Raw genomic sequence first — 14,170 nt, 5'->3', positions numbered from 1 at the left:
ACGTGGTTTTCCAGCTCTTGGGTACCATATCTATATTCTTAAGCATTAGAAAGGGTGAAAAAGGACTGAATGAGTTAAGCTGGGAAAACTCGACGAGTTGTCCTGACAACTCGGCGAGTTGGCTTGGGTTTTCCTGCTTTTCTGGATACTATAGGAAGTCGATGAGTTGTCATGACAACTCGGTGAGTTGGATCGGGTTTTCCCCATTTATCTGAGTACTGTAGTTACTCGACGAGTTGGTATGCACACTCGACGAGTTGGGTCAACATGGACTGTTGACCTTGACTATTGACTTTGACTTTGACCATGGTGGACCAAGTTTGACTTTGAGGGCATTTTGGGTATTTCGGGATTTTGATAGAAAGGGTCACATGGTGGTTGTAGGCTTTTGAGTCCGGAGCTAAGTTTTGGAGTTGGATTTTACCGGTTCAGCACTACTTGTGAGGTGAGTGTTCCCCACTATACTTGTTGGGTCGAAGGCACCAAGGTCAACCCCTTTTGGATTTTTACCCCGATTATTGCATGTTGAGTATTGTGGTGATCTGTTAGATCTGTATCTTGAAAATAAGATGATGCTATGCTTAGTGATCTGTAAGATCAGTCTGTTTTCCTGATTGATTCGTTATATGTTTAATTGTTATGTACATGTCGACATGTTATGTGTGGGTGGGTGGAGGCGGACCAGCTTTGTGCTGAAGGCCAATAGACCCAGGGCGTCTCGGATAGACTGGAGGCCAGTGGGGCGTACCAGTCAGTCTGAAGGCCGAAGGAACGTTCCAGATAGGCTGAAGGCCCGAGGTGGCATACCAGTCATGTTGTATGTTCTGTGAGCATACCAGATAGACTGTAGGCAGGTGGGGCGTTCCAGTCAGACTGAAGGCTCTAAATGCATGTTGTTTGTGATATTATTCTGGTTTTAGTATTGTGATTGGTATTTTCGGGGAAACTCACTAAGCTTTGGGCTTATAGTTTTGGATTATGTTACAGGTACTTTTGAGGATCGCGGAAAGGCGAAGGCGTGATCGTGCACCTCCTCATATTTGTTTCATGATCTCTGGGATTTCTCTGATGTTAAACTTATTTTGAAAACAATTTGTAATAAATGGTGGTTTTTGGATTTATTTAAAAGTTTTAAAATTTTAAAAATTTTATGAATGTTACAAGTTGGTATCAGAGCCTTGGTTTGAGTGAATTGGAGGAACACTCGTGTGAATCCTGTCTCAAACTAAGGAAAAGATTTTCAAAATGATTTTCAAACGGTTTTCAAAATACTGATGGAGGATGCGATGTGTACGATCAGCCGGAGCCAGTACGTAGACCCCAAAATACCATGCTATTATTTGATATTGTGATATGTTAGGACAACATGCTAGTGATAGGTTAGGGATCTTCAGTAATTGCATGATAGAATTTCCTGATTATATGATGCCTGATAGCCTAGGGCCTTTTCTTTTATGAAGTTAACATCATTACTGTAGTTGCTTAGTGTATGCATCATGGTTATATATAACTAAGATCTTATAGCCTGAGAATGTTTGGTTTGGCCTTATTTCATGTTCTTGTTTGATGAAGGGCTTAGGGTAGGATCATATATTCGAATGTCTATAGGGTCCAGTGTTATGTATGGCTAGCATACACGAGTGTTGCAGGGTTGGTGGAAATTTCATGAATGAGACGTTAGGGGTCAGTCGGCCAATAGTGAGATGTTTATTTTTTCCTCTAGGAGTGAGGACGGCACGTTCGTTTATGCTTATGAATATTGTTGGGGTGTTGTAGTCATCCTTGAGACAAACACGGGTAGGTGTGGAAGGTAGTATGGGCCCGTACTACTAAAAACACATCACCCGTATGAATAGCAAGGAAGTCACAACCACTAGGGCTTCGTTGGGAATTGGTTCCCCATTATTTAAGTGGATTATCTGATATCTTCTTGGTATATTTTCATTATGGTTACTACGAGGCGAGTTGAGATTGGATCCGGGTCGAGATCAGGGGCTGACAGTCAGATGAGATCAGATGAGTTGGATGCCAGGATCACGAGGATCCTCCATGAGGAGGTTGTGGCCATCTTCCGGGATCAGATATCGGAGATGTTCGGGTCTATCAAGACCGCGATGATGAAGTTCTTCGATGATCGCTACGTAGCCATTGCTGAGACGACTGCTGCTGCAGCCTCCGCAGCCATGGCGGCTGCGGGTGTTGGGACAGGGCGGGTTTTTTTAGTATCGGTACTTCGATAATACGAAGCCCCCGACTTTTGATGGAGTCCAGGACCCGATCATAGCCATGAGGTGGCTATCTGATGTGGAGGGGTGTTTCTTCACGTTTTCATGCCCTGCTGACCAGAAGGTCAGTTGTGCTTTGAACTTCCTGAGGTCCGGAGCGAAGGATTGGTGGAGACTTTTTATAGGATCGTACTCTGATGAGCAGAGGGTTGCGGTATCTTGGGATCAGTTCAGAGAGATGTTTCACACTCGCTACATTCCCCGATTTGAGCGGGAGAGGTTGGCTCAGGTGTTTTTAGACCTGAGGCACGGATCGGAGTCGATGACGTAGATCACCCGGATGTTTACTGAGAGGGCGATGTTTTTCCCTGAGTTTGCTTCAGAGCAGGCTCAAATGACCCTTTATCTGAGCATGCTCAAGACGGACATCAGACAGTTTGTTTCTACTTAGCGGTGTGATACCTTACTGGAGCTATAGGAGGCCACCAGGTGGCGTGAGCTTGAGATAGAGTTTCAGTTGAGAGAGCAGAGGCAGTCCCCGGCACAGTCGCAGCCGGCGGCGAAGTGGTTCAAGGCCGCCGATTCTAGGTCTGGAGGTCAGTGTGGCCGCACTTGTGGGAAGTGCGGGAAGGTTCATGTTGGAGCTTGTCGAACTTGTGGAATGTGCCACAAATGTGGCAATGAGGGGCATTATGCGAGGGACTGCCGCCAGTTTGCCCCGGTTTAGAGTATGAGGATTTTCTATCATTGTGATCAGGTTGTCCATGTGAAGGTCAACTGTCTGTAGCTCGCCGCCAAGCCAGCGCAGGCCCCGGCGCCAGCTACATTGAGGATCACTGACGGGAGTCAGGGTAGGGCGGAGCCCCCGAGGGCTCGAGGTCGCGCTTTCCAGTGCACTGCCGAGGAGTCCAGAGCAGCACCAGATGTTGTGACTGGTATGTTTCTATCTCTTATCTTATTGATTATGATTGTTTTATGCTTATATGTTTGTACTTCTATTAGGTACGTTCTTAGTGAACTCCTTGCCTGCTCTTGTATTGTTTGACTCGAGCGAGTCAGTCTTTTGTCTCTCGATCCTTTAGTAGGGAGTTTTCTTTGCCCATAGGAGAGTTGGAGTGTCTGTTGAGAGTTTCTATCGCCAATGAACACAGGATTTCTGCTACTTCGGTTTATCAAGGTTGCATTCTGTATATTCCAGGGTGTCCTTCTCGATTGATTTGATCCCTATTCCTATGGGGGATGTCTGTGTGATTGTGGGTATAGACTGGCTAAGTCGTTTCGGTGCCATGATCGACTGCGAGGGCCAGCGGGTGGTAGTTCGAACCCCAAGTGGGGGAGAACTAGTTATTTATGGAGAGGGCACCAGGTTGGGTTCAGGGTTTTGTTCGGCAGCCAGGGCTCGGCAGTATATTCAGCACGGGTGTGTAGGTTATTTGGCTTATGTGGCGGATACGCGAGTTGGGGATCAGGTGTCAGTTGCTGATGTTCCGATTATCAGGGAGTTCAATGATGTATTCCCGGAGGAGTTACTCGGGGTGCGTCCTAAGAGCCAAGTCGAGTTCAGGATCGCCTTGTTCCAGGTACGGCCCCTATTACCAAGGTGCCGTACCGATTGGCACCACCTGAGATGCAAGAGTTGTCATCTCAGCTGCTAGGCAAGCAGTTCATCCGTCCGAGCAGTTCTCCGTGGGGAGCGCTGATTCTTTTTGTCAAAAAGAAGGATGCTTCGCACCCGATGTGCATTGATTATAGGGAGATGAACAACTTGACAGTGAAGAACCGTTATCCCTTTCCATGGATTGATGATCTCTTTGATCAGTTGTAGGGAGCATCTTGGTTCTCCAAGATAGATCTGAGGTCTGGGCACCATCAGGTCAGGGTGAGGGAGGAGGACGTGGGGGAGACCGCGTTCCGGACTAGTTATGGGCATTATGAGTTCGTGGTGATGCCGTTTGGGCTCACCAATGCGCCAACGGTATTTATGGATTTGATGATATCCTGGTGTATTCCAAGACCATGGAGCAGCATGAGGAGCATCTTCGCGAGCTTCTGGGGGTTTTGAGGCGAGAACGACTTTATGCTAAGTTCTCGAAGTGTGAGTTTGGTTGCAAGGCCCCACTCATGACCCTCCCGGAGGGAACTGAGGATTTTGTGGTGTTCTGTGATGCATCCATCACCGCCTTGGAAGCAGTCCTCATGTAGAGAGGACGAGTGATAGCTTATGCTTCGCAGCAGCTGAAGTCGCATGAGATGAGATATCCCACGCATGATCTTGAGTTGGGAGTGGTAGTTTTCGCTCTCAATATTTGGAGGCATTACCTTTATGGGGTCCGTTGTACCATCTACACGGATCACAAGAGTTTTAGGCATATTATGGATCGGTAGAACCTGAACATGAGGCAGCGCAGGTGGCTGGACATAGTCATGGATTATGACTGTGAGATCCTTTACCATCCGGGTAAAGCGAATGTGGTGGCGGATGCCCTCAGCCACAAGTCGGCTGGATCTTCTATTCTGATGACATGATGAGGATATATGTGGATTCTCCACTTGTGGGTTTGATTAGGGAGGCTTAGACTGAGGGTGTTCGAGAGGAGAATTGGAAGATTGAGAGAATTGGGGGTGAGATTACCAGATTTGTGTCAGACGGTCATGGTTTGTTGACCTGTTGCGGTTGGGTGTGGGTTCCTGTGTCTGGTGGGGTCGACATATTGTGTTGGAGGAGGCTCATAAGTCTCGCTTTTCTATCCATCCGGGGGCCACCAAGATATATTAGGATCTGAGATTGAGTTATTGGTGGCCGTGTATGAAGAGGGAGATCGCTTGGTATGTTGAGAGGTGCTTGACCTTCAGGATGGTCAAGGCCGTGCATCAGAGGCCGCATGGCAAGCTGCAGCCTCTGGAGGTTCCCATGTGGAAATGGGAGCAGATTTTGATGGATTTTATCACCAAGTTGCCGAAGACGGAAAAGGGTTTTGATGCTATTTGGGTCATCGTGGATCGATTGACCAAGAGTGCCCATTCTCTGGCAATTCAGGAGAGCTCGTCGGCTGAGAAGTTGGCCGATATGTATATTCATGAGATCGTTGCTCGCCATGGAGGTCCGGTCTCTATTGTTTCAGACCGTGATGTTCGATTCACCTCTCGTTTCTGGCAGAAGTTCCATGAGGAACTGGGCACGAGGTTGCATTTTAGCACAGCTTATCATCCACAAACTGACGGCCATAGCGAGCGGACCATTCAGACTCTCTAGGATATGTTGCGAGCCTACGTCATTGATTTTGGCAGGAGTTAGGACTCCTACCTACCTCTTGCAGAGTTCTTGTGACATCCCCATTTTCACGGCCAGAAAAGGCCGATTTTGTTTATGCTTTATAAAAATCAGAGTACCTCTTTTAATGAAAATGTTGCGGAATTTGTTCCCAGAAAAACATGATAAATACATTATCAAAGCATTTCCGAAGAAATGTATTTTTATTCATTTTAAAACATTGGGATGTCATCGTCAATACAGAAACATAAGCATAAACAGAACTTACATTCATTTACAATAGTGATCTACATCTCTTTTAAATCTCTCAGTGTAATGTAACTTCATATCGACACCTGTGATACAAATAAACTGAGTGGGTCAGGTTGGGAAACCTGGTGAGTACATAGGGTTTTCAACCCACAATAATATAATTATTATGTTTAATCATCAAACAATTAACCCAATTACCCATCCCCATTATCTTATTTACTCTTAAGGATCTACCCTAAGAATCAACTATTTCTGGTTCATTCGTTCCTAAGGATCATCCTAAGGAATAGGCACGAAATCCATCGTTGCCAGCGTTTACTCAACGGGCACTAAATCCATAGTTGCCAGTGTTTGCTCAACAGGCACTAAATCCATAGCTACCAGGGCTATTTCGTTTATCAACAGTATCGTTTCCGAGAATCCACTCACAATACATGTCAATGGGTTTTTATCTCGTTTATCGACAATATCGTTTCCGAGAATCCACTCGCAATACATGTCAATGGGTATTTAGAGTACATCTGGTGAATACACAGTTCAAAACACCTACAGGTTGCGAGCCTGCTAGTGTCCACTGGACTGTCTAGAATAGTCCGTGGTTGTCATCCATACTCTGCTGAATGACGGGGCCAACACATGGGTAAAAGGCTTCTCTCATGGTTTACCTCTCACCCTTATCTCATGGTCTATATCACTTCTCATCATTTTATTTTTGTCACACAGCAACTATTTCATCTACCCATGTTATACCCAACATATTTGTAGATATAAAATACGTATACAGTTTAAATCAGTTAAAACATGTATAAAGACGTTCATCCAGCATAGATGGAAAGTATACAGATAATATGCACACATATCATGTAATTTATATTAAATACTTCATATCTATGTGTTAGATGAAAGGGACTATGCACTCACCTAAAAGGTGGTGACTCGGAACTCGGACAGCGTTTCGTTATCTCAAAACAATTTTCCCTTGACAAAACCTAGTATCAATACCACTAGGGTTTAGTCTAACGTTAACCGAGACTAATTAATAGTCTAGCTATTATTATTATTATTATATAAGCGTTAAACAACACTATATAATTCATAATAATAGCCCAAATAATTATTATAAGGTCCTAATAACATTACTATATTAAAACATAAGTTATACTAAAGATAGGTTAGGCGTAGCGCACTTACAGCGGGTTTTTTTCTCAAAACCGGGCTTCGCTGGAGCAGCATTTCTAAGCTGAAAGGCTCTTTTCTCGGGACTCCGGGAGCCTCGGGGCTTCCTTCGGGTGCTAGGGATGTTCCCTAGGCTTTTTGGGGGGTTTAGGGGCTAGAGAGAGGTTCTAGAGAGAGAGATAAGAGGTTGGAATGGTGTGAAGAATGAGGGAACCCGGTATAGGCTGGAAAATAGCTCTACTCATCGAGTAGGTCCTCCTACTCGTCGAGTCCATGCCACATGTCACCTTCTGGTGGCTTGCCTTGGGGAGAAAGCCTTGGCCCATAATCAGCCACGTCACCCCTTTTGCAGCAGCACCCTGCCGACTTCTAAACCCTGTAACTTTCGCATACGAGCTCCGTTTTCGACGTTCTTTTTTTCCACGCATAGGTAAAAACAAGATCTACAACTTTCATTCAGACTCCATCGGCTAATTCTCGACCGATCTTAAATTTAACAGTAGGATGAGATTAGACTGTTAAATGACCACGAAGAATTCGTAACTCCTTCATACGGACTCCGTTTTCGTCTGTCTTTTTACCGTTGAGTTCCTATTAATGAGATCTTCAACTCTCTCTTAGGTTGCGTAAGCCAAAAACCGCTCGAACTAAAATTCAAGTTTCGGGTCGTGCACTGCTATGCCAAATCTTAGAAAATTCATAACTTCCTCATACGAAGTCAGATTTGGGTGTTCTTTTTATGGATGTTCTCGGTTTAACATATACTACAACTTTTGTTTAGATCACTAAGGCTAAAAAGTCCTCTATTGTAAATTCACTATTTACGTCTCCCGGTGCCGTGTAGGTTTTGCCGAAAAACTTCACCGGGCCATAACTTATTCGTTATAACTCGGATTTCGGCGTTCTTTATATGTACGGAACCCTGGAGACATATTCTACAACTTGGTTAAGATTATTTATTCTAAATAATCTTTTGTCGAAAAGTCGTTTTCGACCCCTATTATCTCTAAATTGACTAGCCCGGATCTACGGGCATTACAATTATCTCCCCCTTAGGATGATTATGTCCCGGAATCATCAACAAAACAGGGCTGTATAATGACTCCATACGTTATCTCTTCATCCTAGGTAATAATCGTAACTTCTATGTTCCTTCGAATGAGTATGTAACTCTTGGACTCCTTGTCTGCAGGTGGTGCTCGATCTTGCACTTGCTCCCTATCTCACGTTATACTCCAAATTATGACCTTCAAGTCACAATCTCGATCCTCACTAGACACGAACTTAAGATAAGTTCTTTTATTACTACAATGGACCGATATGTCATATTCTAATGACCTATCATCATATGTTGCAACGCTTAGACTCAGGTTTCTTAGAGTCAAATTCCAGAACAGACTATACCTTCCTTATTGTTCTAATGGGATATAATCACATCTTAAAAGGTAGCATTTCTAGCTACAAGAAACTATCGCGATACCTTTACTGATCGCTTTTTATTTCAATCTTCCGTCTTAAGTCATATGCTACATCGAAATTGATTCTCTAAACCACATAACATACTCAGCGTAGTCGGACTCAATTTGATATGACCACTAGGGTCGGAATCACAATCATTTTCTTAGTCATTACCGGAACGATGGTAACGACACACATGAACAAAACATAATCAATTACTAGTGCCTTGGTAACCTTTTGACTTTCCCTGATCCAAGCGTGAGTCATGTGCTTCCGATAGTATATGCATCTACTACCTTTCACACCTACTCATACTCGTCCCAAGTATTGTCTCGCAGTCCCCAAGTCCTAAAATCACAAAACAATTTAACACATACGAGTGTGTCCAAATAATCATAAAAAAAATTTCCCTAGACTCTACTAGGACTTCTTCCATGCACATCTTCAATCATCAATTCTGCTTCAACTCGGTTGGTATTGGAAATTCCAGACCATGGGATAACTTTATGGATTATACCAAAAAAAAATTTCTTTCTGCCAATCGAAAGCGTACTTCTCCCGTACTAGACGTATTATTTATTAGACGTATTCTAAAGGCAAGATACCTCTCTTACGATATCTTCTGATAGGTATCATTCACTATCGTAAGCCTTATTATTTCCTCTATTTTATCAGTCTATCATGGTTCGCATCACTTCCTGAACTTCTGCCATTGTGATAGGTTCGCGTGCAGGCGCAACGATCGATGCATGACCCATCACATTCTTTGGCTCAGGTTGTCATCTTCCTCGGATATTTCCTAGTCTATCTTCACCATGACGTTTTGTACACCAAAGCAGACATTCGGTGTACCGAGGCGAGAATTTAAGATAGGAAAGTTTTATTTACGATAGACGTATAAATCTCCCTATTACTCCGAAAAGTTACATGCCAGTTCTAATATCGTAATTAAACGTTTAGAAATCTGAACACATAAAATTTCCAGATCCGGTCGGCAATAGACCATAGATCCGAACAAATAATAGCATATAAGGCATCTTTATAGCTATAACATAAAACATTTAGCACATAAAACATTTTAGGCATCTTTGCTAAAATAAACTAGTGCTCGTGTCTAAATATAGCAGACACTCATCTCACAATCATCGCTTAGCACTCTAAGTTTAAGTCTAGAAATTTCCTACAAATTCCTAGTTCGCTTAAACTAATGCTCTGATACCAACTGTGACATCCCCATTTTCACGGCCAGAAAAGGCCGATTTTGTTTATGCTTTATAAAAATCAGAGTACCTCTTTTAATGAAAATGTTGCGGAATTTGTTCCCAGAAAAACATGATAAATACGTTATCAAAGCATTTCCGAAGAAATGTATTTTTATTCATTTTAAAACATTGGGATGTCATCGTCAATACATAAACATAAGCATAAACAGAACTTACATTCATTTACACTAGTGATCTACATCTCTTTTAAATCTCTCAGTGTAATGTAACTTCATATCGACACCTGTGATACAAATAAACTGAGTGGGTCAGGTTGGGAAACCTGGTGAGTACATAGGGTTTTCAACCCACAATAATATAATTATTATGTTTAATCATCAAACAATTAACCCAATTACCCATCCCCATTATCTTATTTACTCTTAAGGATCTACCCTAAGAATCAACTATTTCTTGTTCATTCGTTCCTAAGGATCATCCTAAGGAATAGGCACGAAATCCATCGTTGCCAGGGTTTACTCAACGGGCACTAAATCCATAGTTGCCAGTGTTTGCTCAACAGGCACTAAATCCATAGCTACCAGGGCTATTTCGTTTATCAACAGTATCGTTTCCGAGAATCCACTCACAATACATGTCAATGGGTTTTTATCTCGTTTATCGACAGTATCGTTTCCGAGAATCCACTCGCAATACATGTCAATGGGTATTTAGAGTACATCTGGTGAATACACAGTTCAAAACACCTACAGGTTGCGAGCCTTCTAGTGTCCACTGGACTGTCTAGAATAGTCCGTGGTTGTCATCCATACTCTGCTGAATGACGGGGCCAACACATGGGTAAAAGGCTTCTCTCATGGTTTACCTCTCACCCTTATCTCATGGTCTATATCACTTCTCATCATTTTATTTTTGTCACACAGCAACTATTTCATCTACCCATGTTATACCCAACATATTTGTAGATATAAAATACGTATACAGTTTAAATCAGTTAAAACATGTATAAAAACGTTCATCCAACATAGATGGCAAGCATACAGATAATATGCACACATAGCACGTAATTTATATTAAATACTTCATATCTATGTGTTAGATGAAAGGGACTATGCACTCACCTGAAAGGTGGTGACTCAGAACTCGGACAGCGTTTCGTTATCTCAAAACAATTTTCCCTTGACAAAACCTAGTATCAATACCACTAGGGTTTAGTCTAACGTTAACCGAGACTAATTAATAGTCTAGCTATTATTATTATTATTATTATTATTATTATTATTATTATTATTATTATTATTATATAAGCGTTAAACAACACTATATAACTCATAATAATAGCCCAAATAATTATTATAAGGTCCTAATAACTTTACTATATTAAAACATAAGCTATACTAAAGAGAGGTTAGGCGTAGCGCACTTACAGCGGGTTTTTTTCTCAAAACCGGGCTTCGCTGGAGCAGCGTTTCTAAGCCGAAAGGCTCTTTTCTTGGGACTCCGGGAGCCTTGGGGCTTCCTTCGGGCGCTAGGGAGGTTCCCTAGGCTTTTTGGGGGGTTTAGGGGCTAGAGAGAGGTTCTAGAGAGAGAGAGAGAGAAGAGGTTGGAATGGTGTGAAGAATGAGGGAACCCGGCACCTCTATTTATAGGCTGGAAAACAGCTCTACTCGTTGAGTAGGTCCTCTTACTCGTCGAGTCCATGCCACATGTCACCTTCTGGTGGCTTGCCTTGGGGAGAAAGCCTTGGCCCATAATCAGCCACGTCACCCCTTTTGCAGCAGCACCCTGCCGACTTCTAAACCCCGTAACGTTCGCATACGAGCTCCGTTTTCGACGTTCTTTTTTTCCACGCGGAGGTAAAAACAAGATCTACAACTTTCATTCAGACTCCATCGGCTAATTCTCGACAGATCTTAAATTTAACAGTATGATGAGATTAGACTGTTAAATGACCACGAAGAATTTGTAACTCCTTCATACGGACTCCGTTTTCGTCTGTCTTTTTACCGTTGAGTTCCTATTAATGAGATCTTCAACTCTCATTTAGGTTACGTAAGCCAAAAACCGCTCGAACTAAAATTCGAGTTTCGGGCCGTGCATTGTTATGCCAAATCTTAGAAAATTCATAACTTACTCATACGAAGTCAGATTTGGGCGTTCTTTTTATGGATGTTCTCGGTTTAATATATACTACAACTTTTGTTAGATCACTAAGGCTAAAAAGTCCTCTATTGTAAATTCACTATTTACGTCTCCCGGTGTCGTGCCGGTTTTGCCGAAAAACTTCGACGGGCCATAACTTATTCGTTATAACTCGGATTTCGGCGTTCTTTATATGTACAAAACCCTTGAGACATATTCTACAACTTGGTTAAGATTATTTATTCTAAATAATCTTTTGTCGAAGAGTCGTTTTCGACCCCTATCTAAATTGACTAGCCCGGATCTTCGGGCGTTACAGTTCTCCTACAACAACAATTTCCACTCCAGTATTGGTGCTCCGCCTTTTGAGTTGTTGTATGGGCGGAAGTGTCGTACCCCATTCTGTTGGGTGAGGTTGGTCACAGGGTCATGGGTCGGACTGAGGTGGTTTTTCAGACTACAGAGATGATTCAGGAGATCAAGCAGCGATTGCAGACTGCTCAGAGTCGGCAGAAGAGTTATGTCGACCGACGTCGATATGAGTTGGAGTTTCAGGTAGGTGACATGGTGTTGTTGAAGGTCTCACCGTGGAAGGGTGTGATTCGCTTCAGGAAGAGGGGGAAGTTGGGCCCCAAATATATCGGACCATTCCGGATTATTGCCAGGGTTGGCAAGGTTACATATAGAATGGATCTTCCGGAGGAGCTTAGTTAGATTCATAACACTTTCCATATTTCGCAGTTGCGAAAGTGCGTACTGGACGAGGATGCAGTGGTATCATTGGATGAAATTCAGGTTGATGAGTGTCTGAACTATGTTGAGAGGTCGGTGGCTATTTTGGAAAGGAACGTAAAGGTTCTACGTAACAAGGAGGTACCTTTGGTAAAGGTACAGTAGCAGCATCGGAAGGGGATCCGAGTGGACCTGGGAGTCGGAGGCTGAGATGCGGGAGCATTATCCGGATTTGTTCACCGCAGCATGCTTCGAGGACGAAGCCTAGTTCAAGTAGGGGAGAGTTGTAACATCCCGATTCCCAGGTATGAGAATATTATTAAAAATGCAATTTTTCCTTGGAACTCGTGGAGTTGATGGCCTCAACTCGACATGTTGAAAGTCTATGGACCGCAGATCTTTTTGGACCAACTCGACGAGTTGGTGGCTGAATATGAAACCCTAATTTTTAGGGTGTTGTACCCTATTTAAAGGCCTTAAGTCCCATTGATGGCCTCCCTAATCGTCTCCTCTATCTGGTAACCCTAGTCTCGTGTTTTCTCTCCTATATTTGAGTGTGTGTGTGTGTGTGAGCTTAAAGAGTGTTTCCTTGGTGTTCTCTTGAAGAGATTGAAGTTGGTGGTGCATAGCTTGAAGGGGGAAGCTTTAGATCCATAATCTTCTTGAGTTTAGCTACTATTTTGAGGTAGAAGGTCGAAAACTTGCTCATCTATTGCTTAGATCTCTTCCTTGGAAGTTTATTGTCATTTTTGGCTCATTTTGGGATCATTCTTGGGTTTGGGCATTTCATGAAGTTATTAATTCAGATCTGGATGTTTTGTGCCTTTTCAGGCTTAAAGTTTGAAGCTTTATCAAGTTCTAGGTCCCCTTCATGCTTTAGGTCCATTATTAAGCCTTCTTTAAGCTTTGAATCCTCTTGGTGACATGCATGGACATAAAGTTCGCAACTTTATGTGGTTATCCAGCTCTTGGGTACCAGATCTGCATTCTTAAGCGTTAGAATGGGTGAAAAAGGATTGAATGAGTTAAGCTGGGAAAACTCGACGAGTTGGCTCGGGTTTTCCCGCTTTTCTGGATACTGTAGGAACTCGACGAGTTATCCTGACAACTCAGCGAGTTGGCTCGGGTTTTCCCAGTTTCTCTGAGTACTGTAGTAACTCGACGAGTTGGGTCAACATGGAATATTGACCTTGACTGTTGACTTTGACTTTGACCATGGTTTACCAATTTTGACTTTGAGGGCATTTTGGGTATATCGGGGTTTTGATAGAAAGGGTCACATGGTGGTTGTAGGCTTTTGAGTCCAGAGCTGAGTTTTGGAGTTGGATATTACCGGTTCAGCACTACTTTTGAGGTGAGTATTCCTAACTATACTTGTTGGGTCGAAGGCACCAAGGCCGGCCCCTTTTGGAGTTGGGTATTACCGATTCACATGGTGGTTGTAGGCTTTTGAGTCCGGAGCTGAGTTTTACATGTTGAGTATTGTAGTGATCTGTTAGATATGTATCCTGATAATATGATGATGTTATGCTTAGTGATCTGTAAGATCTATCTGTTTTCCTGATTGATTGGTTATATGTTTAATTGTTATGTATATGTCGACATGTTATGTGTGGGTGGTTTGAGGCGGACCTGCTTTGTGTTGAAGACCAACAGACCCAGGGTGTCCCGGATAGACTGAAGGCCAGTGG

Source organism: Lactuca virosa, chromosome 2 (assembly GCF_052849685.1).
Source record: "Lactuca virosa cultivar CGN04683 chromosome 2, Lactuca_virosa_CGN04683_v6, whole genome shotgun sequence".
Classification (NCBI taxonomy): Eukaryota; Viridiplantae; Streptophyta; class Magnoliopsida; order Asterales; family Asteraceae; genus Lactuca; species Lactuca virosa.
The sequence above is the reverse complement of the archived record's forward strand: the minus strand, read 5'-3'. Positions refer to the sequence as shown.